The following is a 25382-nucleotide window of genomic DNA, read 5'->3' on the forward strand; positions in this document are numbered from 1 at the left end:
GTACACTGCTCAAAACACACACGCGCACACACGCACACACACACACACACACGCACACACTTTATAGATTAATAGACTTGTAATGCTACAAGGAACCTAAGAAAGATTTGTCCAATCTCTCATTTTTCTGGTGAGGAAACTAAAGTCTAGAAAGGTAAAGAGATGATCAGGGTTTTCGTCTTTGAAAATAGCAAAGCTAGAACTCTAGAATAATATCTGTCATTTATCTAGAGTAAGAATTCTTACCCTGAGGTCCATTAACTTGTTTTTAAATTTTTTTGATAATTATATTTCAAAAAATTAGTTTCCCTTGTAATTCTATTTTATTTTATGCATTTGAAAACTATTCTAAGAAGGGGTTCATAGGCTTCATTGGACTGCCAAAGAGGTCCATCAAAAAAGATTAAGAACAGCTGATCTGGGGGCAGCTAGGTGGCACAGTGAGTAGGATACCAGCCCTGGAGTCAGGAGGACCTGAGTTCAAATCCGGCCTCAGACACTTGACACACTTGCTAGCTGTGTGACCTTGAGCAAGTCACTTAACCCCAATTGCCCTGCCTTCCCCCTTCCAAAAAAAAAGAATGTCTGATCCAGTTTTAACATATACAAAGCATTTTAATCAACAGATCAGTAACGTTACATGCGTTACATCTCATTTGATGTTCATGATAATTTTCCCCATTCTTCCTATATTTCTCCCTTCCCTCAGGATATTCTTCTTTCTCTCCCTTTCCATTCTTCTTTCATCATCGAATAAAACAGATCTACTCCCAGGTCATCTGTCTAATTAGAATCTTTCTATGATCCCTAATGATGATAGAATTCTGAAGGGATACATGTATCATCTTCCTATATTAGAATGTAAACAGTTTACCCTTGTTTTATCTAGGGTCTTTTTATTATTATTATGGTTTCAGGTGGTCTAATTATTCCTGAATTGTCGCTCCTTGATCTGTTTTCCAGGTCAGTTGATTTTGCTATGAGATAGATTATTTTTTCCTGCATTTTTCAGTCTTTGCCTTAGTTTTATTATTTCATGGAGTCATTAGCTTCTATTTGGTTAATTGTAATTCGGCCATGGTGTCCAGTAGCAGAGTTAGAATGGGACATATCCTGCAACAATTGGAGGAAGTTTGAAGGCACAGATAAAAGAACAGATATGGAACCAGAGAATGGAGCCAATAGTTTTGAAGACCAGTCCCTCTGGAAGCAAAAAAGAGAGACAGCTATGGATTCAAGAAGAACAGCCCTGGCAACTGAGAGGTGAGCTATGGAAAGGTAGCTAGGTGGCACCGTGGATAGAGCCCTGACTTGAAGTCAGGAGGACCTAAGTTAAAATCTAGTCGCCTTGACCCCTTACTATCTGTGTGACCCTGTGCAAGTCCCCTAACCTCTGTCAGCCTTGGTTTCTTCATCTGTAAAATGGGGATAATAATAGCACCTACTTTCCAGGGTTGTTGCGAGGTTCAAATGAGATGATATTTGTAAAGCACTTGGCACAATGCCTGGCACATGGTAATTGCTTAATAAATGTGTTGTTGATCAAATTATCTACCCACACCTCTCCATCATTTCCACAAGGACAGGGGAAGACATTTTGTCAAATATTTTGCTAAAACTGAGGTTGATATCTCATGGAGAGCAATGACAGAAAGAAAAGTCCCCTATAAGCAAAATAACCATAGCAGCACTTTTGTGATAGCAAAAACCTGGAAACAAAGTGGGTGTCCAACAATTGGAAAAGAGCTAAATTAATTGAATGTGTGTGTAAATGAAATGGAATATTAGTGCTACAATGGAAAGGACAAATGCAAAGAACTGAGAGAAACATGAGAAGATTTGTACTAAAAAAGAACATGGAACCCAAAAGCAATATACACAATGATTGCAGTAATGTCAGTGAGTCAATAAACATTAAGTGCCTACTGTGTGGCACGCACTGTACTAAGCACTAAAGTCACAAAGAAAGGCAAAAGGCAGTCCCTGCTCTCAAGAAGCTCTCCAGAGACAACATGTGAAAAATATGTCCAATCAAAATGGAGACAAGATAAATTGAAAATGAAAACATTGAAAGGCAGTTGAAGTCAGATTCAATGTGATGACTAGATTGGTCCTGGAGATCAAATGGAGAAACACATTTCTCTCTTCTTGGTAGGAAAGGTAGGGATTGTGCAGGACTATGAAGAATATTGCATATGCTCTTGGATGGGGTTATGACATCCCCCTACATATACCCTCTTAACTGAGGAGTTTGCCTCAGGCTTTGCCCCCGTAAAAAGGCCATTTGCTGAGATCTCTTTCTTTTCCTCATCTCACATCACTCAGACATCTCACCCTATGATCTCCTTTTTCAGTCCTGGTTCTGATCAAGAGGTGGCATTTTTCTTTGCCAAAGTCAACCCCTCCTATGTGCATTTTTTGTGGTTTAGAAAAAAATTATCATTAGAACATTACACCTTTTCAGAATAAGTATAACTTATGGAAATTAAACACCACAAACTTTTATCAAGTATTAATATTTACTATATTAGTTTTGTTCAGCTGAAATGTCACTACATTGTAAAAATGATCCCCAGTTACAAAAAAAATAATGGATCTTAAAAAGCAACTTAAAGTTGCTTTTAAAAATGTATCAATAAAGTCTCAAACAATATTCTACATGCATCTTTGATCCTATACCCTTCAATTTTCTCCCTCTCCTCATTCCTCTCCTCTGACTCCTAGAATCCCTCTTTTCCTTTAAGACATAGCTCTCCCTCCAGATTCCCCCCACTTATTGTCTTTATTCTCTGTCTAATTTTCAGTCTCTCCCTAGCTACTGTTTCCTTCTCTTTTGCCTATAAACATGCCAGTGCCCCTCCTCCCATCCTTAAAAGAACACTTTTACTGGATTCTAATATCCCTTCAAGCTATCATTCTATATCTCTCCTACCTTTCTCAGCCAAACTCCTTGAAAAAAAATTCTCGCACTTGCTGACTCTGTTCTCACTCCTTAACTCTTAGTACTCTGGCTTCCAGCCTCATCACCGAACTGAAATTGCTCTCTCCAAAGTTACCTATAATCTCTGAAATGTCACATCTGATCATCTTTTCTCAGTTCTTATCCTTCTCTGTTACGTGTGGCACTCTTGACCACCTCTCCTCCCCAATGCCTTCTCTTCTCTGTCCTTTTGTGACACTTCTCTCACTTCTCTGACTGTTTCTTCCTAGTCTGCTTTGTTGGATCTACACCCAAATTGCGCTCCCTAACTGTGGGTACTCCCCAAGGTTTTGACCTGGGGTTTCTTCTCTTCTCCCTCTACATTGTCTACCTCGTTAATCTTATCAACTCCACTCCCATGGGTTTATGGGCTCTGTCATCTCCATGTTGATGACTCACATTTGGACTGAATACACACACATAGACATATATGCACATGCATATCTATCTACATATATGTTTGTTTACATGTATGCATGTACATGTATTAACATGTATAGATACATGTTGTGTAACTCTGTAGGCATGTGTATAGGTATGTATCCAGCCCCAACGCTCATCTCTTCTCTGAACTTCAGTCCAGCATCACTAGTTGCCTGCAGGGTATTTCAAAATAGATGTCTCCAAGACAACTTAAATTCAACATGTCAAAAGTTGAACCATTATCTTTTCCCCAAAGCCTCCTCCTTCTCCCAAACTTCCCTGTTTCTGTCCAAAATATCCCACATATCCAACCAGTTGTCAAGTCTTGCTGTTGCTACCTTCACAATGTCTCTTCTCTCTGCCCACATAGCTACCTACCACCTTAGTTGAGGCCCTCATCATCTCTTGCTTGGATTATTGCAATAACCTCATAATTGGTGTTCCTACCTCAAGCCTCACATCTCCAGTCCTTCCAAAATACTGCTGCCAAAGTTATTTTCCTTAAGCCCAGATATGACCATGCAGGACTCAACTTCTCCACCAGCTCCAGTGCCTTCGTAGTGCTTCTAGAAGATATAAACATCCATTTAGCTTTTAAAGACTTTCCCAACATGGTCCTAACCTATCTTCCCAGTCTCATTGCACACCATATCCCCTCCCTTATGTTGTGATCCAGACAAACTGGCCTCTCTGCTCCTCATACACAATACACCATTCCCCCATCTTCATCTTCTTCTCTGGTCATTGCACATGACTGAAATGCACTCATTCCTCTCCTCTGACTCCTAGAATCCATCTCTTCCTTTAAGACATAGCTCAAAGACTTTCTTCTCTATGAAGCTTTTCCTCATCCACCCAACACAACCCTCCCTAAACAACCTCAGATTTCACTACTTTTGTTTATTCCTTTTATGTTTATGTCTTACATAGTTATGCATGTACTTATTATCTTTCCCATTAGAATGTAAGCTCCTTATGAGTAGAAACAATTTATTCTCTTTACTAGCATCTCCAGCAACTAATTTGGTTCCTGGCACGTAGTAGGCTCTTAATAAGTACTTGTTGATTCGTTGATTGATGTAAATAATACCAATAGTGTTATCCTTATTTTACAAATGAGAAAGCAGCAACTGAGGGAGAATAAATCACTTACCCACGATAATATGGCTAATATGTACCTGAGGCAAGATTGGAAACCAAGTCTGTTGGTTCAAAGTCCAGCACTCTTTACACTATATCAGTGTGCTTCAGTTATAGTGAATTGCCATGGACAAGATCTTTAAAGTGGAAATTAGAAGCTATTGGAACCCAAAAGTAGCTGTGTAGAAGGGAATACTCAAGGGAATGCAAGGTGATTTTTTTTTAGCAATTTATTAATTTATTAAGCAATACCATTCCTCCTTCTAACTCACATAAAAGGTACTGCCTGTATGCCACTAATCCCTTAAGGATGTGGTGAGAAAAATACTTCATAAACCTTAAAGAACTATGGGAAGTAAGCATGCAAGACTACTAACCACTAAAGAAGGGTGCACAGGAAATAGTTTGAAGAGATGAATGTCCTCATAACATGCTGATGAATCCTCAGAACAAAAATGCAAACAGACTTCCCAGTTACAGGCAAGGACTTCATACTACTTTTTTGTCAGCTCCCAGTTATCCAACAAGACAGGGCAGCTCAATTTGGGGCATCATAAAAAATAATTTCATTTCTACATAACCTGGATTTGATGAAATAAGGGCAGCAATCAAGGTCTTTAACTAAATGAAAGGCAAAAATGATGCCAGTCTTAACAGATTTCAAAAAGGAGACGGCATTTTTAGTTGGATGGCATAAATCCAACTAATAAGCCAATATATTGAAACAAAGCAATTTTTTAAGCTGGTGTCTGCTGCAACCATCCTAAGTGACCATGTTCACTCATAATTTTTGACAGAAAGTGTAGAAATATCTGTCTCTGACTCTATCATGACAGTCTATGCAAAGAAAAGATGAGAATATTTAGAAATACTCCTCAGGACAGACATCAAAGGCCTTTGTGACAAGAGCAGCTTGAAAAAATGATTGAACAATCCAAAGGCAATGGAAGATTATTTCCATAACTAGCAAGTGCCCATAGTAATTGGCAGCTAGGGAGTGCCGTGGATGGCGAGCTAATTCCTCTTCCTCAGTTCAACAATGGCCTCTGACACTGGGCAAGTCACTTAATCCTATTTGCCTCAGTTTCCTCATGTGTAAAATGACTGGAGAAGGAAACAGCAAACCACTCCAGTATCTTTGCCAATAAAATCTCAAATGGGGTCACAAAGAGTGGAACATGACTGAAATAACTGAACAACAACCACAAATACATAGATGATATCAAGTTTATATGGTCCCACTGAAAGCACATTAAACAGCTACTTTATCTCATGGAAACTTTTTGCCCTAAAATATTTCATTTGTACCCTGTAAGTGTAAAATTTTTATATGTATCAAGGAAGAATGGAAACTGAAGGCCTTGTACTCGAATCTATGGGACAAATTGAACCAACAGCTGAAGTTAATACTTATAGGCATTGTGGTCTTCTCCAGGCAAATTGTGAATAAGGTTATGATCAACGTGAAGGTTCAGGTCAATAACCTAACCTAACCTAAAATCAAAGCCTAATAGAAAGAAAACATTTAAAACAATTAACACCTATGCTGCTTCAGTCTTAACATGTACTCTCAGCATTCTAAAATGTATGACAGATTTAGTTAGCCTGTGTAGAATGCAAGCAGGGCTCAGCATCTCAAGGTAGCTATAGAAAGATTGGGATTTCCCCATTTAAAAAGGAAGAAAACAACTGAAAGTTATTCTCACAGCACACTATAGACAGATTAAAAATGTACCAAAATACTTCTGGGGGAACAAAATAACCAGACCCCACTTCACAAAACAATAGTAAAAGCTGACAAGTATGCTACTGGATTTGCCAAAATGAACCAAAAATGTTTTCTTTCAAGATGGAGCCTATGAAATGGCAAAATTCCAGGAGCACAGTAAAAAGTCCCTCTGTGGGCAGCAGCCACATGGACACAACCAATAGTAAATAGAATAAAAAGATATGTCATGCAGATTTATTTATAAAAATCAAGGAGTTAATACTAGCCATTCTAGTCCAGGCCACTGCTGCCAGGAATCATAGAATGGTTATCCTTAAAGGGATACAAATAATCAACACACATTTTACAAAGAAATGTTAGAAACTGGTAACATCTTTGGAGCCTGTAAAATTTTAGTGCCTATTAAATATCTAGCAAAACATAACCTGGGGCTAGAATCATGTATCAGCAGTTCACTGATCCAACCATTTTGGAGAGCAATTTGGAACTATGCCCAAAGGGCTTTAAAAATGTGCATGCCCTTTAACCTGGCAATACTTCTAGGGCTGTATCCCAAAGAGATCATACAAATGGGAAAAGGACCCACACGTACAAAAATATTTCTAGCAGTTCTTCTTTGTGGTGACAAAGAATTGGAAATTGAGGGGATGTCCATCAATTGGAGAATGGCCAAACAAGTTGTGGTATATGAATGTAATGGAATACTATTGTGCTATAAGAAATGATGAGCAGGATGACTTCAGAAAAACCTGGAAAGACTTATATGAACTGATGCTGAATGAGGGGAGCAGAACCAGGAAAACATTGTACACAGTTATTGCCACATTGTGTGATGACTAACTTTGACAGACTTGGCTCTTCTCAGCAATGCAAGGTTCTAAGACAACTCCAAAAGGCTATGATGGAAAATGCTATCCACATCCAGAAAAAGAATTATGGAGTCTGAATGCAAATCAAAGAGCATACTATTTGCTCTCTCTCTTTTTTGTTTTCTTTTGTTTCTTCTTTCTCATGGCTCATTCCATTGGTTATAATTCTTCTTTACAACATGACTAATGTGAAAATATGTTTAATATGAATGTATATGTAGAGCCTATGTCAGATTGCATGCTCTCTTGGGGAAGGGGGAGGGGAGGGAGAAGGAGAAAATTTAAAACTCAAAAGCTTGTGGAACTGAATGTTGTAAACTAAAAATAAATAAATTTTTTTTAAAAAAAAGTTCACTAACTTTGATAAACTAACAGATACCCAGTACTTATACTACAAACACAAACCTCAAATCTTTGAAGATTCAATAAATAAATTTTACTTTAAGTAGACCCACTGTCATAGACCAAATTGTTGTCTGTAATTGCCCCACCTAACATTGATCCATGAAAATTTAAGATCAATATTCTTCATAGCTTTTAGCATAAAAATATTGATAATGGGGCGGAGCCAAGATGGCGGCTGGTAAGCAGGGACTAGAGTTAGCTCCATACCTGAGTCCCTCCAAAAACCTATAAAAAATGGCTCTGAACCAATTCTAGAAGGGCAGAACCCACAGAACAGCAGAGGGAAGCAGGGCTCCAGCCCAGGACAGCCTGGATGGTCTCTGGGTGAGGTCTATTCCACACGGAGCTGGGAGCTGGGAGCTGGGAACGGAGTGGAGCAGAGCCCAGCCTGAGCAGCGTGGACCATCCAGACCAGAAGCCGGGTGGAGGGGGCCCTAGCTCCCTGAATACGTGAGCTGCGGCAGTTACCAGACCCCTCGACCCACAAACACCAAAGACTGCGGAGAAGGTTAGTGGGAAAAGCTGTGGGAGTGGAAGGAGTTCGAGGTTCGGCCTCCAGCCCCAGGGGCAGCGGAGGTGGGGCAGCTACAGCTGTTGTTACTTCCGGCTCCAGGCCCACCTGGTGGGAGGAATTAAGTGGCGGATCAGAGCAGGAGTGCAACAGTCTGCTGAAGATCTAAGCCCAGTCTGGACTGGGGGTTCTTGGGGAAGGAGTAGTGCGGGTCTGACAGAGCTGGCACCTCCCCCCCCCCGCCAAACGTGGAACATAGAACTCGTTAGTCTACAAGTAGTCATACCCCACTGAAAAACTCAAGGGTCAAGTTAGTTGGTTGGGAATATGACCAGGCAGCGAAAACACACCCAGATTCAGTCTCAGACTTTGGATTCTTTCTTTGGTGACAAAGAAGACCAAAACATACAGCTTAAAGAAGACAACAAAGTCATAGAGCCTACAACAAAAGCCTCCAAGAAAAACATGAACTGGCCCCAGGCCACAGAAGAACTCAAAAAGGATTTGGAAAAGCAAGTTAGAGAAGTAGAGGAAAAATTGGGAAGAGAAATGAGAAGGATGCGAGAAAACCATGAAAAACAAGTCAATAACTTGCTAAAGGAGACCCCCCAAAATACTGAAAAATACACTGAAGAAAACAAAACCTTAAAAAACAGACTAACTCAAATGGCAAAAGAGCTCCAAAAAGCCAATGAGGAGAAGAATGCCTTGAAAGGCAGAATTAGCCAAATGGAAAAGGAGGTCCAAAAGACCACTGAAGAAAATACTACTTTAAAAATTAGGTTGGAGCAAGTGGAAGCTAGTGACTTTATGAGAAATCAGGATATTATAAAACAGAACCAAAGGAATGAAAAAAATGGAAGACAACGTGAAATATCTCCTTGGAAAAACCACTGACCTGGAAAATAGATCCAGGAGAGATAATTTAAAAATTATTGGACTACCTGAAAGCCATGATCAAAAAAAGAGCCTAGATACCATCTTTCAAGAAATTATCAAGGAGAACTGCCCTGATATTCTAGAGCCACAGGGCAAAATAGAAATTGAAAGAATCCATTGATCGCCTCCTCAAATAGATCCCAAAAAGAAATCTCCTAGGAATATTGTTGCCAAACTCCAGAGCTCCCAGATCAAGGAGAAAATACTGCAAGCAGCCAGAAAGAAACAATTTGAGTATTTGTGGAAACCCAATCAGAATAATCCAAGATCTGGCAGCTTCTACATTAAGAGATCGAAGGGCTTGGAATGCGATATTCGGGAGGTCAATGGAGCTAGGATTAAAACCTAGAATCACCTACCCAGCAAAACTGAGTATCATGTTCCAAGGCAAAACATGGATTTTCAATAAAATAGAGGACTTTCAAGCTTTCTCAGTGAAAAGACCAGAACTGAATAGAAAATTTGACTTTCAAACACAAGAATCAAGAGAAGCATGAAAAGGTAATCAAGAAACGGAAATTGCAAGGGACTTACTAAAGTTGAACTGTTTTGTTTACATTCCTACATGGAAAGATGATGTGTATGATTCATGAGACCTCAGTATTAGGGTAGTTGAAAGGAATATGCATATATATATATATATAAGTGAATGTGTATGTATGTATATATCTATGTGTATATGTATGTATGTGTATGTATGTGTATATATATATATGTGTGTTTTATATATATATATATGTAAAAGAGAGATAGCAGACACAGGGTGAGTTGAAGATGAAGGGAAGATATCTAAAACAAATAAAATGAAATTAAGGGATGAGAGAGCAACATACTGAGAGAGGGAGATAGGGAGAGATAGAATGGGGTGGATTATCTCGCGTAAAGGTGGCAAGAGGAAGCAGTTCTGTGGGAGGAGGTGAGAGGGCAGGTGAGGGGGGAATGAGTGAACCTTGCTCTCATCAGATTTGGCCTGAGGGGGAATACCATACATACTCACTTGGGTATCTTACCCCACAGGAAAGAAGAGGGAGGAAGATAAAAAAAAATAAAAGACGGGGGGATGATGGAGGGGAGGGCAGATTGGGGTGGAGGTAATCAAAACAAACACTTTGGAAAGGGGACAGGGTCAAGGGAGAAAATTCAATAAAGCGGGATGGGTTGAAAAGGAGCAAAATGTAGTTAGCCTTTCACAACATGAGTATTGTGGAAGGGTTATACATAATGATACATGTGTGGCCTAGGTTGAATTGCTCGACTTCTTAGGGAGGGTGGGTGGGAAGGGAAGAGGGGAGAGAATTTGGAACTCAAAGTTTTAAAATCAGATGTTCAAAAACAAAAAAAGTTTTTGCATGCAACTAAAAAATAAGATACACAGGCAATGGGGCAGTAGAAATTTATCTTGCCCTACAAGAAAGGAAGGGAAAAGGGGATGAGAGGGGAGGGGGGTGATAGAGGGAAGGGCTGACTGGGGAACAGGGCAACCAGAATATAAGCCATCTTGGAGTGGGGGGAGGGTAGAAATGGAGAGAAAATTTGTAATTCAAACTGTTGTGAAAATCAATGCTGAAAACCAAATATGTTAATTAAATAAATAAATTTAAATTAAAAAAAATATTTATAATTTTGAAGTTGTGTGGTACAAAATGCTTTCAATAGAGATGTGATAAACTCAAGGTGCAGAATGAAATATAAATTCTTGGTTCTAGGTCCACGTGGGAATTTCTTTCACTTAAATATGAATGTCGGATACAAATGTTTTATTTTTAAGGATATATGGGGATAGGATGAGTGATATAAAATCCCCACTGTCCTATCTGCTCCTAGAGCTGTCCCTGGGATGCTTTCAATGAATCCACTGAGAAAGAACTTAGACCTACCCCTTTTATCCCATTGTAAAAAAGTAGTCATTTTATCCACTTGGAAAGGGCTGTCCCACCTTAGGTTTTTACTGAAACAATAGACAATATATTTTGATTTGCCATTTTAGTAAGAGCTCTGCAGTAACTAGGCTTTGTTTGCTGAAGCATTTATGTAAATTTCTATGCTTGTAGCAGGTCGCATGTGGCCCACGCGCCGCATTTTGGACAGTCCTGACTTAGAACATTTATCTATTCCAGAACATTCAATATAAAGGAAAAAGAGGAGGACAGCAACTTGTCAGTGTCGACTAACTGAACTCCACTAAAAAAAAAGATGGGGAAAACCAGATTAATAAGAAAAATCGCAGAAGCAACAGCAATAACAATAATAAACTTGTCGGTTGTTAACCATATCCTATACAGATTAGAAAGTTTGGGGACCATTTTGTGGGACTTAAAAGGGCATGAGAAATAGGAACCATTGCTTACAGTACTCATGCCAAATATAGTCTACATAAGACGATTTCCTGAAAAACTGAAGCCCTGGAAGAAACATTACTTGATGTGCTTGCTAATCAAAACATTAAATGAATTTGTTCGCTTACTGAGAAAGTAATTATCTGGCCTACCCACTCGGGGTCAGAGCACTGTGTTGTAATCAGAGGAAATGCATTAGCATTAAGGCTTTATCTCTGCATTAATTTGCCAACCAAGACCCAAATGGGAATAAACTGAACTTTGAGATCCATAAGAACCCCACATACTGTTCTCTTTTATTAAAGACGAGCAAAAGAGACAGTCACCAAAAAGCTAGTTTGGATGCAGGTCATAGAACCATCTAGGATCCTTGTCAATATTTACAGTATTATGCATTAGGACTATTTCCCAAAGAAGTCAGACCACATAAGCAACTCAGATAGCCTAATAGTACATTTCTGAGCACACAGAAAGCAAGACTAGCAGCTTAAAGGGCTCACAAAGGGTGATTTCTGTTTCCTTTCTTGTATTTTATTTATTTGAAAGGGGGTGAGGGTAGGGATGGGGGTGGGAAGACACAACACTGGTTGTTCCCCTGCAAAGTACAGCATGTCTCTTCATCAGATAATGCATTCAGCCACAGCAAACTGTGATTGAGTCACATACAAAACAGAAGGAATTAAAAATCCTTAATCTATTGCTAGGGCCTACATTAAGTTTCCTTTTAAATAAATTAAGCTGTGGGTATTCTTTGCTGTTGACAAGCAATATGTAAAATCCAAATTTATTCAGTAATTTAGAGGGTAGTATTATCTTTATAAAAATATTTTAAAATCCAGCTTTATAGTGTTTGTTTCAGTATTTTCTCATAGGAAAAATCAGGACCAGATGTTATAGATCTGTGTCGATTATCTTCCCTAGGGAATTTAAAATATCATTTTATATAAAATATTTCAATTTTAACACATAAATATACATGTATATGTAAAGTAGGTACATAAGTAACCTGGATCATAGAATCTCACAGTTCATAGTACCAAGGGTCATAAAATCTCGGAATGTTCAAGCTGGGAAGGGATTTTACATATACATAGTACCAACCCCTCATTTGAAAAATGAGGAGCCCAAGATTCCACACTTAGTAAATTACTACCAACTCCCCTTGCAAGCACATGGTTCACAATGCTTGAAGCATGAATAAATTGTTGCTTCTACCCTGGACTCTCATCTAGGGGCATATCTCCTATTGAGGTTTTTCCACTGAGGGTCTTCATAGCTCTGGCTATATGTCCTTTGTCACTCCTCTTTGGTAACACAAATCTCCTGGTCGCTTTGCCTACTGCTCTTCAGAAGATGATGTCATTTCTCCTCTGCTATCCATCCTAGTGGTGTTCCTCCTACATAGTTCCTCCTATATATTTCCTTAGCAGTCAGATGATGTTTATTATACTTTTTTGATACTTTGAGTTTTGGGTTTATATTTGATCCTGAAGATAACAGGGAGTCATTGGGGCTTATAGAATAGGTGTTGACATGATCAGAACCACCCTTTAGAGATGTCACCTTGGCAGTTAAGTGGAGGATGTTCCTGAGAATTTTCATTTTGGTATTTCTTTCAAGGAAATGATTAGTGAATTCTTTCTATTTCTACTTTGCCCTCTGGTTCTAAGAGATTTGGACATTTTTCCTTTAAGTTTGCCTGTTTATGTTTCTTTTCACTCCAGGGTTTGTACTTTAAATTTTCTTGGCAGCTCTGTTCTTTTCATCAGGGATGCTTGGAAGTCTTCTATTCCATTAAAGATTCATTTTTGCCTTTGAGCATGATTCTCAGTTTTGCTGGGTATTCTTGGCTGTAAGCCCATATCTTTGGTCTTCTGAAATATAATATTCCAAGTTCTCCACTCCTTTATAGTGGTAGCTGCTAAATCACGTGTGATCATGATTATGACTTCTCAGTACTTGAATTTTTCTTTCTGGCTGCACTCAAGATTTTTACTTTGACCTGAATGCTTTAGATTTTGGCTGTGATGTTCCTGGAAATGTTCATTTTGGGGTTTTTTTCAAGAAGATGACTAGTGGATTCTATCTATTTCCACTTCACCCTCTGGTACTAAGAGATTTGGACATTTTCCTTAAGATTCCTTGAAATATGCTGTCTAAGCTCTTTTTTATCATAGTGTTCAGATAATCCTACAATTCTTAAATTTTTTCCTCCATATGTTTTCCAAGTCAATCGTGTTTTGTTATCAGATATCTTACATTTTATTCCATTTATTTCAGCCTTTTAACTTTGCTTTAATAGTTCTTGTTTCTACCTGGAGTCATTAACTTTTATTTGGTCCCTTTAAATTTCCAAGGAATTTATTGCTTGGGCAAGTTTCCTCAAGTGCTTTCATCTCATTTATTAAAAAAAAATACATTTTTAAACTATTGCTTCATCTCTTCCAGGAATTCTGGTTGAGTCTGTGCCCAAGTTATGTTTTTCTTTGAGGCAATGTATAATTATATTTTGGAATCATTCTCTTCTGTGTTTGTGCCTTAAGCTTCCCATTACAGCTCAACATGGTGGGTTTTTTGTTTTGCTTTGTTTTTTGCCTATTCTTCCACTTACTTCATGACTTAGAACTTGATAGTAGGACTGGGCTCTACCACACTTCTAGAGGGAAGATCTAGGCTGCTCCTGTTGCTGATTTCTTAGAGTATTGACTATTATGTTATTCCACAATTTCAGAGACAGGCTGAGGACCTGCTAGTTTTCAGTGTTCTCAAAGGTGTCTGATGCAGGACAAAGTTCAATTGCTACCCTTCCTAATCTGAGATCTCAAAGTTCCTGATCTGGATTTGGCTCTATTGAATTGAGTCAATTCAACAGCAGAGTTGACTACTGCTGGACTCCACCCCTATCAGTCTACTAGAAAGCTCTGTTGGGCTGAGAGTGGCAGAATTTGTGCCTGAGGTCTGAACCATAGCACTATCGCTGCTGGTTTCTGAACTTCCTCATTTCTCCACACACTAACTAGAACCTCCTGTGCAGGTCCCCTTCTCACTCAGTGCTGGATCTGAGACCTGGGACTCAGCAGTGGACAACAAAGCTGCCAATTGGCCCAGGTACCCATTATAATGCCTCAGCGTGGGTCTAGGAGTGCCTTGTTATAAGTCTGAGACCACCTTTTGTACTGGTACACAGTCTCTCCCCAGGCACTGGAATGTTCCACCCTTAAAACTATCTTTCAGCCTATTCTTTCCCCTACCCCCCACCCCACTCTTTGGTCCAGTGACACTGGCTTCTTTGCTGTTCCCTAAACAAGACAACCAATCTCTCAGCTTTAGGCATTTTCTCTGTCCCCCATACCTGGAATGCTCCCTCTCCTCATCTGTGCCTCCTAGCTCCCTGGCTTTCTGAAAAATCCTACCTTCTACAGGAATTCTTTCCCAATCCCTCTTAATTTAAGTGCCTTCCTTCTAATGACTTTTCCCCTATTTATCCTCTTTATGTTGTACATAGCAGTTTGTATGTTTTTTTCCTCCAAATGATTGTGAGCTCCTTAAGAGTAGGGACTGTCTTTTGCCTTTCTTTGTATCCCCTAAACTTAGCACAATGCCTGGTACATAGTAATGGCTTAATAAGAGCTTATTAACTGATTGAATGGACTGGTAATGAACCACGTTACTCATCTCCTAATAGAGACGTGATAAATTCAAGGAGCAGAATGAAATATAGATTCTTGGTTCTAGGTCCATGAGGGGATTTCTTTCACTTAAATATGCATGTTTGATACAAATGGTTTATTTTTATTTCTTTCAATGGGGAGGACGGGGAATAAGTGGTTCGGAGAGGAAGATCATTTTTAAGTACTCATCTTATTTGGTGTTGGTTAGTTTCAAAATTGAAAAACTAAACTAAACAAACAAAAAATAACTGGTAATTTTTGGTACTGTCTATAACCTCAGAATCCCTTTAGAAATGACAGAGCAAAATTCAAAATTCTGGCTCCTAGAGCCTCTGGTGGAGAAAAATCATTCAGCTGGAACAGCACATGAGCTCCAAGAGTGATGTCCAGCTGAGATTTTTGCCAGTGTTTCTTAGGTAAATAACATCTTAATTTTGTGATTGGGCCAAGTACACATGCTGAGATCGCACTGTGTGTTTTTTCCTAATGTTGCACTCACTAGCTGTGACAGCAGGAGGTATAATCCCATTTTCTCTAGCCAGCTGGTGGATTGAGGGCACTACAGGAAACACATACACACATACACACACACACACACACACGAGATCTGGATTTTCTTCAAGGAGGGACTTCAATGATCTAGACAGAAATAATTTTTATCCTCCTCTTTTTACAGATGAGGAAATTCAGACCCAGACAGGAGAAGTGACTTACCCATTGTCACACAGCTAGTGTGACAGGAAGAGCTAGAATTCAACTCTAGATATTCTGACCACAGATTCATTGCTTGTTCTCCATAGAGTCACAAGATTTAGGACTATCACATCAAAGAGGGATAATAACATTAATAATAATAATAATAATGTTCAGTTGTGTCTAACTGTGACCTCACTTGGAATTTTCTTTGAAAGATCCTGCAGTGGTTTGCCATTTCCTTCTCCAGCTCATTTTACACATGAGGAACTGAGGCAAACAGCGTTAAGTGACTTAAGGGTCACATAGCTAGTAAGTGTCTGAGACCACATTTGAACCCAGGAAGAGGAGTCTTCCAGACTCCTGGCCTGGGACTCTATCCACTGTGCCAGCTAGCTGTCCATAATAATGATGATGATGACGACGATGATGATGACGATGATGATGATGATGATGAAAGCTAGCATCTATAGAGCACTTTAAGGTTTGTGAATCACTTTACAAATATTGTCTTATGTGATCCTAACAACAATCCTGGAAGGTAAGTGCTATTATTATTATTCCAGTTTACAGATGGGGAGACTGAGGCAGACAGCCATTAAATGATTTGACCAGGTTTACACAACTAGCAGATATCTGAGGCAGAACCTCAAACTCAAGCATTCCCAACTCCAAATCCAACCTTCTTTCCACTGAGTCACTTAGTTGGGCCCCAGAAAACTGAGGCAGAGCTTAAGTGACTTACGTAGGGTCACACCATTAGTATCTGATTTGACACTCGGGTCTTCCTGACTTCAGGTTCAGCACTCTATCATTGTTCTGCATGATCCCAGAGGACAGAACTGGAAACAGTGAATAAAGTTGGAAAGGCTCAAAGTGAGGTTTAGGAAAAGCTTCCTAACAAGTAGAAATATCCCAAAGTAGAGTGGACTATCTCTGGAGATAATCATAATAAGAATAGCCAATATTTATATCATGCTTTACAAATTTTATCTCATTTTATCCTTACAACCATTCTGCTAAGTAGGTGCTATTATCATCACAAAACCAGAGTGGGAAGGACCCATAGACAACAAGAATCCCCTCTGTGACATCTCCACATGGAGGTCTTCAAGCAAAGGTTGGCTGACTTACGTGGGCCCTGTTCACAAACCCAAGAGCCAAGACAATTTGAAAGAGGTTTTTCATAGTAACTGAACTCAAGCTCTCTTGAATCCGAACAAAACAGCACATGATCATTGAGACATTTGGGCTTTAAAATTTTTGCCTTGATAGCTTTCAAAAAACACTGAAGAGGAGGACTGATTGGCTCCCACTCAGAGCTCTGTTTGTTTGCCAAGAAGGATGAAATTGGAAGGAAAAAGTCTTAATGATTTTGAGTGGACTTAGTGATTCATTTAAGCTGGGTGGGACTCAAACACCTCTCTGTGAATGGGCAATAATACTTAATGGCTTTCGACTTCCTGGTAGGACTGGGAGATTGAGGCTTCTTTTCCATTAACTCCTTCACCCAAAGCCATCGCTGTTTTTTGTACTTTAGTGTTCTGCATACAGAGTTATTGTGAGGCTCAAATGAAATAAAATATGTGAAAGCACTAGGCAAAGACAAGGATTATTATTATCGTTATTAAAACATTCAATAGTCCCACAATTCATCTGATCCACCAGGTTGAACTCAAAACATTTCCTGAGGGCCTCCTTCCTATGTGCTCAGCCTTGGCCCTATCAAGTTCTGTGAAAGATGTAAAATAAATAGAAGATGCCTCCTAGATAACTATACATTTAGATAGGACATAGTTCCTACCCTGCTGGAAAGGCGAGTATGACACTTACTGAGGTAGAGATATGATACGTGATGCTACAAACTTCTCAGCCTGGCATTTAAAGCTTTCCACAGAGTGCTGCCCGCCTACTTTTCCAGATGTTTTACACAGTGTTCCATCATCTGTCTCCATGTTTTTTTACAGACTGTTCCCTGGGTTTCTCCTCACCCCCACCTCTTCAAATCCTTTCAAGGCTCAGTTGAGGGAACACTTCCTACAGGAAGCCTTTCCTGATCTCCTCAGTTGTTACTACTGTGTCTCTCTTCATATGATCTAGCAACATTGGCTGTTTCTCACGCAGGCTGCTTCATCTCCCAACTCCTTGCTCTTCAAAAGGCTGTCCCTCATGTCTGGAATACTCATTCTCCTGGCTGGCTGGCCTCCCTGGCTTCTTCCTACCTTCCACAAGACACTTTTCCCAGCCTCCCTCCCTCTTGCCACCCCTCAATACTAATATCTCCCTCTGAGATGACCTTCCATCCATTCTGCCCAAATCTTGTATGTACGTCTTGTTTGTATGGCCCCCATTAGAATGTAAGCTCCTTGAGGGGCAGGAACCATGATTTTGCCTTTCTTTATATTCTCATTGTTTAGCACAGCTCCTAGCACATAGTAAATGCTTAATAAATGCTTGTTGACTGACTGTCCCCAAAATTACTAATGATCTCTGATTGATGAATCTAATGGCTGAAATTTCTCAGTCCTTTTCTTTCTTGGACTCTCTGAAATATTTGGTCCTGTTAGCTTCCCTTCTTTCCTCTCTGAGTTTTTATAACTGCTTTTTCTTGGCTCTCTTCCCTCCTATTTTATTCCTTTTTGGGCTCTTTTGCTGACTTATTATCCATATTCCACTCCCTATCTGTCAAATGTACCCCAAGATTCTGCCCTTAGCTCGCTCCTCTCATTGCAATCTTTTGGTGACTTCATCAGCTCCCATGGGTTCAATTACCTTCTCAGTGTGTTCAGATCCATAGATCCAATTCTACCTCTCTCCAGAGCTTCAGTCCCACATCACCAGTGTCTATTGGACATTTCAAACTAGATGTCCCATCTAGTTTAATCTCAAACTCAAAATATCTAAAGCAAAAATCATTATCTTTCCTTCCATATTCATCTGTTTTCCTTACTTCCCTATATCTGTTAAGAGCACCATCAGCCTGGGAAAGTCACCCAATTTTATATATCTGAGGCTATCCTTGATTCCTTACTCTCCTTTACTGTATGTCTCCAACCAGTTAGCAAACTTGTCATGTCTAACTCCACAACATCTCTTGTATACACCCCCTCCTTTCCATTCATGTAGTCACTATTCCAATTCAGGCCTTCATCTGCTTTAGGATGGATTATTGCAGTATTCTTCTAATTGTTTTCTCTGCCTCATTCTCTCCTCATTCCTATACATTCTCCACACAGCTGCCAAAGTGATTTTCCTAAAGTATAATTCCAATCCCAATAAAGCATAAATCCAAATCCAAGTATAATCCAATCACTCCTCTACTAAAAAACATTCCAGTTATCTCCCTGTTACCTCTAAGCTGATACAAACTCTTCTATTTGGCATTGAAAGCTCCTGATGATTTGGTTCCATTCTGCCTTTCCAGATCATGGCCCAGGATGCAGCAGGTGACCTTATAGAATGTCATCCTGGGCCGTTGTCCAGTTGTCTTGACTTTTGTCTTGTCACTGGACCTCAACGACTGGAGGAGAGAATGTGGCTTGCAACTACATAGCTCTGCCTCACTCAGATCCAATTCATGCACAAGTCAAGACATCACCCTCATGATGTCATTGGTCCTCTTTGAGAATTAAGAACAAACAACAACCTTTACAGACTTACTACAGGCTTCTTCCCTTTTACATGCTCTACAGTCTAGCCACATTGCCCTTCGAAGTGTTCCTCATACAGAATGTTCCATCATCGTTCTTCATTGGTTGTCCCTCACGCCTAAAATGCTTTCCTTTCTCATCTTTACTTCATAACTCCTATGTTCCTTCAAGAATCAGCTTAATTCCCAATTCTTGCTCGAAGCCTTTGCTGGTTTCCCACCCCCATAACCCCTAGCTGTCAGTACCTTTTCTCCAAGATTACTGCCTAACAGTTTTCATCTATAACTATATGTGTGCATGTTGCCTCCCTTTCTTCAGATTGTAATAAATCTCCTTAAGGACAGAGACAATTCCACTTTTGTCCTTGTATTCTCAGCATGTGGCATGTGGCAGGCAAATAATAAATATTTGTTTATTGATTTTTTTCCCCAGATGAAATGTAAACGCCTTGAGGACAGGGACTTTTTCATTTTTGTCTCTGAATTCCTAACCCTCAGCACAAAGCTTGTCACATAGCAGGTGATTAATAAATGTTTGTTGATTGATTGACTGATTCATGATTTGCTTTAAGCAAAAGAAAGATTATTCCCTGGTGGCCAACCTGATGGTAAAACTTAAATTGAGTGGTCTTTGACCAATACATACATAGTCTACTGCCAGGCCCATCCATACTCAGTTCTTTCCAACATCATGGGGCCAACTAGAATAAGGGCTCTGTAGGCAAAGCCTTTAAGAGCCCAGGGTCCCTTTCTCTCTCTCTCTCTCTCTCTCTCTCTCTCTCTCTCTCTCTCTCTCTCTCTCTCTCTCTCACACACACACACACACACACCCACACACACACACACACCATGATGAAATATGAAAGGTAGATTTACATATTTGGATCTCACAAATTCCAAAGTTCTATCCTTATGCCTCATCATGGCACTGACATTCCATTAGAATTTTTGAAGGTTGTGCCTACTTTTTTTCTCTACACCTGGATATGTCTTTTGCCATGGAGGTCAGGAAAATTTTCTTTGTGAAAAGGCAATGTGCCCAGCACTCTGCATTCCAGACGAATGACAACTAGATCAATTGCATTTGGCAGCAAAGTAAGCTTTGAAATGGACTCCTCCCACCAGCCCAGAAAAGGAGTAAATAACTTCAGGAGCCAATAGTGTTGTGAAGAAGCAAAATTAAGCACACACTGGCCTTTTATCTGAGAATTCTAGGATGCTACATGATGGAATTCTAATAAAACTGCCTCCAGTCCCAACATTCTAATTTCCTTATGGACCTCACCGAATATCAGGCATGTCCTGATTTGACTACACAATCTGGCTTTAACCACACCATAGGCCTCCCAGACCCGATATCCCAAATATGCCTCCCTAGAACAGCAGACATGTCCATGTGATGGAATTCTAGCCACTGCCTCTAGCTAGCCACTGTCCCCAGACCCAATCCTCATATTTCCCACAGAACCACAATAGCCAGCCAATCAGAAAGCAGCACCACCAAGATGCCAGAGCAGGATGTGGACACCAAAGTAATAGAAGAGACTTTCCCTAAGTAGGCACCTGTGCAGTAAGAGCAAAAGCTGTCCTTTAGGTGAACTTGTGATGTAGAGGGGCTTATTATAATATCATTATCTGGAGGAGAGAATGTGGCTTGCCACTACATAGCTCTGCCTCACTCACATCCAATTCATGTACGAGCCAAGACATCACCCTCATGATGCCATTGGTCCTCTTTGAGAATTAAGAACAAACAACAACCTTTCCAGACTTATTACAGGTTCCTCCCCTTTCACATGCTCTACAATCTAGCCACATTGACCTTCTCATTGTTCCTCATAATGAATGTTCCATAATCCATGCATTGTGGTTAATTGCATGCACAGTTCTACCAAGGCTGGGACCCCTCCCCTATTACCTAATCCCTTGACAAACCCCTCCTTCCTTTTTAATGTTCATATATTCTGTTATGTAATTTAATCTCTTGCCCTATAAAAATCCATCTTGCTTTCACTAAGTTGCCGGTTCCTTCTTGGAACTCAGTCTGCTTCCTGAGAGGCATCACTCTTAATAAATGCCTTTTCTTGAGTTGGAGATGGTCTGAGTCTGAATTCATTTGAGATGACCCCACAACATACCATGAAACAGCAACACAGCATACATTTTAATTAAGCCAGCTAGATGAAAAATTATTTCATTACTAAAGGTGGGCAACTGAAGAACAAGAGTGGCTCGGAATGACATTTGAACAGTCGATCGGTGAGCCTGGGGTACAACTGAGGAAGGACAGAGATGGTTCTGCCCCACTGTGATTCAACAGCCCTTATCTTTCCCTATAGATCAAAGTGTCAGCTCCCTAGATAAGATAGTGGGTAAAACAAGATATCCAAGAGCAGGACCACCAGTCTAGTTGAAGATGAAGTTATTTTGGTGGCCCTCAGTCTTGTAGCATACACCATGTTAATAATGTAACATTACATGTTAAGGTTGGAAGGCATGGTGCCTTGTGAAGCATTGAGGTGTTCTTTAGTTGTTTTCAATAGAAATTATTAAAACTACTCAACTCCATGAGAAGTGAACTAGAGTGCAGAGATAGCAACCAACACTATGGTCCTTTCTTGGCTAGAGGGCACCAGGGAAATTCTTAAGGTATTCAGTGCTGCCCTTGGGCTACAGGCCATAGAAGTTGGTGGTTTAGTTTCTTAAACTAACTCTTTTCACCAGAGCAGCTCCTGTTTGACCTTCCTATGCTCCCCGCTGGTTGCAAGGCTACCTACCCGCTTGCTGGAAGAAGTTAAAGACCAAGCAACTTCTGGTCAAGAAACACAGGGAATAATAGTACTAAGGGAAGCCAGAAACTGAGTTCAATTCTTTATTTTCCTTTTGAAGCATAATCAATTCATGTTTCTATCCCTAGTCAATAAAATACAGCTAGAATGGGAAAAAAGATCAACCCTACTCAATCCCACAAATTGTACCTATGCAGTAATTTCTTCTGAATAGGACACATGCTTTAGATTGATATTTTCAAGTAAAGGTAGTTTTCCATTAATATCGGTATTCCTCTTCTCCCTGTGCCAATGAAATCATAGGCATAGTCCCTGTACAGGCATGCTTCTCAACAATAAAAATTGTTAAGTATTTCAATGCTTTCCTGGAAAGATTATAGAATCTTTTGGCTTAGAAATATTGTAAAATAAATCCTCTTCTGAGATGCCTTAGGTATCTCAATGTAATAGTAGGATAAATAAGCTAATATAACTTCTCTTTTTTTATTCCAACTGAAATAATTATGATATTTCTTCTAATGTAAAGACTATGTAACTTCTCCGGGCATTCCTGCCTCTATAATTTCATCCCAGCCTCCTATGATTCCATGATGGATTTATATACTTTTCAGACATAGTATGAAGAGGAATTTTCACTCAGGTCTGGGACCAGATAACTCCTTAGGTCTTTTCTAACTCTGAGATTTTGTGATATATCTTCAAGGAACCAAGTAAATTCCAATAGAAATGGAAGCTAAAGTTGGCTTTGAACCCTCTGATGAAAGTAGTGATATAAAGTCTAAGTATTATTTCTGTGTCAATGGCATACATGATGCTATAGAAATAACTTTTTTTTCAAATCCTTTAGACACTACTTGGCCAATCTACTTGGGAAAAGGCAGGCAGTATGCTATAATGGAAAGAAAACAGCATATTAAATCACATGACTTGAGTTTGAATCTTGCTGTTTTCCAATTGTGCGATCCCGGTCAAATTCCATAAGCTCTTGGGGGCTTGCTTTCTTCATGTGTAAAATAGGTTGGACTAGATGATCAAAGAGCTTAGATTGACAGATTTATAGTCTCTTGAAGCTCTAAAGTCATTTGAGCCTAAGAAAAAGAGATTTAATTTTCAAAGCTTTCTTCAGCACTACCAGGATCTATAATGTTATCAGTATAGATAGTCTGTTCACTAGAGATCAGAACCTTCTGCTTTCATTTTTTTTTTTTGTGGCTGGTCTTTGAGGGTTTCTATGTACAGCAAATACATTATGCTATAGCCTACCTGATGAGAAGCCATTTCAAATTAAGGTAGGCTAATATTGGTAAGGATAAAGATACAATCCACCTAGGATACAAACTCACCACTCATTATCATCATCAGCTTTGGTAATCACACCTCATCAGAACTCTCAGTAGCCCCTCTGAATGGAGGCCTGGAGGGCAGAACAAACAACTCCTCCCAAAACCTCCTTTAAAGAAGGATCAGAAGGCACCCAGCCCAACAGTTTCCCACCAGCTGCACTCCTAGATTTGACTATACCATTATCATGTCCCTGTGCTGGGTACATCCTCTCTCCCACTTTTCAGCTTTCTTTTGTCTCTTGTTTGTTTTCTCCAATTACATTGTAAACTCCTTGAGGGCAGGGACTGTCTTTTTCTTATTTTTATCTCCAGCACTTCAAACACAGTAGGTGCTGAAGAAAAGTTTACTGTATTATATTGTATCCATCCCTGGGCCCATACTCAATGCCTTCCCAGATCAGTAAGATCTACCAGAGCTTCCTCTTGGTTAACACAGTCTTCAAGAACAAAGGGTCACCTCCACATCACAAAAAGGCATCAGAGGACAACTTCAGTGGGATTTTATTCCAAAAGCAAATCAATTTAAAAAATCTTCATTCCTCAAGAGAAGCAGCACCCATTTGTCCAGAGACTTTTTTTTTTCAATTGACACAAAAACATTTTTCTCCTTCCTTCCTCAGAAAAGAAAAAAAAATCCCCTGTAATAAATTTGCAGTCAAGCAAAGCAATCTCCCTCATTGGCCATGTCCAAAAACATATGGGGCAGCTAGGTGGCACAGTGGATAAGAGTGCTGGGTCTGGAGTCAGGAAGACTCATCTTCATGAGTTCAAATCTGACCTTGGACACTTGGACCCTGGATGAGTCATTTAACCCTATTTGCCTCAGTTTCCTCATCCATAAAAATGAGCTGAGGAAAGAAATGGAAAACCACTTCAGTATCTTTGCAAAAAAAAAACCCTAAATAGGGTCACAAAGAGTGGGACATGACTGAACAATAACAAAAACATGCCTCATTTTTTAATCTTGAATCCATCACTGCTCTATCTTGCTTCATCTTTGGCTCTCTGAAGTCCTGGTTGGTCTTTACATTGACCAGTCTTTCAATGTTGTTTGTCTTTATAATGTTCTCCTTGTATATTGTTCTCCTGATTCTACTGACTTCATTCTGTACCAATTCTAATAAGTCTTCCTAGATTTCTTGGAAACCATCCATTTCATCATTTTATATTGCACAATAACAAAGTCAACAAACACTTATTAAACAACTCCTATGTGCCAATCACTGTGCTAAGCACTGGGGATACAAAGAAAGACCAAAAAACAACGTCCCTGATCACAGTCTAATGGATGGCATTACATTCATATAACATAATTTGTTCAGCCATTCCCCAATAAATGGGCAAACCATTTATTTTCCAGTTCTTTGCCACTACAAAGAAAATGTTGTTATAAAAATTTTTGTACATATGGGTCCTTTTCGTCTTTTTCCTCTTCCTTTGATCTCTTTGGAGTATAAGGCCAATATCTCTGGTATCTCTGGGTCTAAAAGCATGCGCAATGTAGTAACTTTCAAGGCATTGTTCCAAAATCCTTTCAAGAATGGCTGTACCAATTCACAGCTCCACCAATAGAATAGGTGTGCCTGTTTTCCAGACCCCCTCCAACATTTCTCATTTTCCTTTTTTGTCATCTTTGCCAATCTAATGGGCATGAGGTGAAACCTCAGGGGTGTTTTAATTTTCATCTATTCAGTTATTATTGACTTGGAACATTTTTACATGGTTGAAGATACTTTGGATTTCTTCCTCTGAAAACTACCTGTTCATATCTTTTGACCACTTATTCATTGGGAAATGGCTCCGATTCTTATAAATTTGAATCAGTTCTTTACACATCTTGGAACTGAGACTTTTATCAGAGAAACTTGCTGCAAAGATGTTCTTCCTCCAGTTCCCTTCAAATTT

Source organism: Trichosurus vulpecula, chromosome 3 (assembly GCF_011100635.1).
Source record: "Trichosurus vulpecula isolate mTriVul1 chromosome 3, mTriVul1.pri, whole genome shotgun sequence".
Lineage (NCBI taxonomy): Eukaryota > Metazoa > Chordata > Mammalia > Diprotodontia > Phalangeridae > Trichosurus > Trichosurus vulpecula.